General features: G+C 42.5%; 1 non-coding gene across 1 annotated transcript; it reads left to right on the forward strand.

The window, feature by feature from the left end:
• Positions 1-1069: 1069 nt before the first annotated feature.
• On the forward strand, positions 1070-1173 carry LOC144454602 (U6 spliceosomal RNA). Its single transcript, XR_013483120.1, has one exon. It is a non-coding gene; the product is annotated as a U6 spliceosomal RNA (small nuclear RNA).
• The last annotated feature ends 210 nt before the right edge of the window (positions 1174-1383 follow it).

A 1383-nucleotide genomic window follows, 5' to 3' on the forward strand; every position in this document is an offset into this window, starting at 1 on the left:
TAACAATATCCTTGCTAGATTCCCACTGTCTTATCCCAAGTGTCATTGGGTCTCTCTCTCTCCCTATTGTAGGACAGGGTCTCTCCCTGCTGCCAAGTCCAGTCAATTTCTTTTAAAAAGTTGATTTGAAGAAATGTTTCTTGAATTTTGTGAATCATATCCCAGGTACTAAAAATGTTAGTTAAAGGCTCTGAATGAAGCAACAGAAGAAAGCCATGTGTGTGAATTTGAGCTTAGGCATCTGTTTTATTCATGCTTCTTCCTTGAATAGTAGTTTTCTCAATGAGATGGAAAGGGGAAGGAGAAGAGGAAGGAGCACTTATTCAGCACCTACTATGTGCCAGTCACTATGCTAAGCACTTTACAAATATTATCTCATTTGACTTTCACAACCCTGGTCAGCAGGTCTTATTATGATCCCCATTTTATGCTTGAGGAAACTGAGGCAGACAGAGGTTAAAGCAGTTGTTCAGGATCCCACAGCTTGGAATTGTCAGAGGCCACATTTGAACTCAGATCTTCCTGACTCCTGGGATAGAGCTCTATCCACAGAACCACCTAAACTGCCAAACAAACAAAGCTTATCCCTGAGGGAAGTTAGTGCTTGGAGATGAACAGATGTGGGAGAGACAGCTAAAAAGCTCATTGATTTGGATTCTATAATCCTCCCATCAAAGAGTAGACTCACCTGCAGCTATGAAAAGAAGTTCTCTCTAGGTGTAACACTATGGGGAGAAATACAATGTGGCCTAGTGCAAGAGCATACAAGTGTCTGTTCTCTCAGTCCAGGGCATGGCTCAGGACGAGAGGCGGTTGTAGGCTACACAGATGCTTCACCATAATCCCTGCTATGACTCATAGAACTGAGTGGTCTGGAAGCCACTGAATGTACGCATAATGGATAAATGGAAATATAGGATGGATGTGGCAGGAGGGTTTTCTTCTCTTTGCAGTTTCTGTAGGCACATTCTTGAATCCTGTAAAGATGGGGGGGGGGAGAATATGGACCAGTCTGGATCACAGTATGATCTACAAGAGGAAGGAATTGTTTTTTAAAAGGAAAAGCAAGGTGCTTGCTTCGGCAGCACATATACTAAAATTGGAATGATACAGAGATTAGCATGGTCCCTCTGCAAGGATGACATGCACATTCATGAAGCATACCATATTTTTATTGGAGCAAAGAGGGAATAACATACATACTCGGTGGGGTACAGAAATCTATCTTTCCCTACAGAAAAATGGGAGGCAAAGGGGATATAAGAAAGAGAGGAGTGATAGAAGGGATGTATATTGGGGGAGGGGGTAGTCAGAAGCAAAATACTTTTGAAGAGGGACATGGGGAAAGGAGAGAGAGAATAGAATAAAGGGAGGGATAGGATG

Source organism: Phascolarctos cinereus, unplaced genomic scaffold (assembly GCF_003287225.1).
Source record: "Phascolarctos cinereus isolate Bilbo 61053 unplaced genomic scaffold, phaCin_HiC Scaffold_726;HRSCAF=1367, whole genome shotgun sequence".
Classification (NCBI taxonomy): Eukaryota; Metazoa; Chordata; class Mammalia; order Diprotodontia; family Phascolarctidae; genus Phascolarctos; species Phascolarctos cinereus.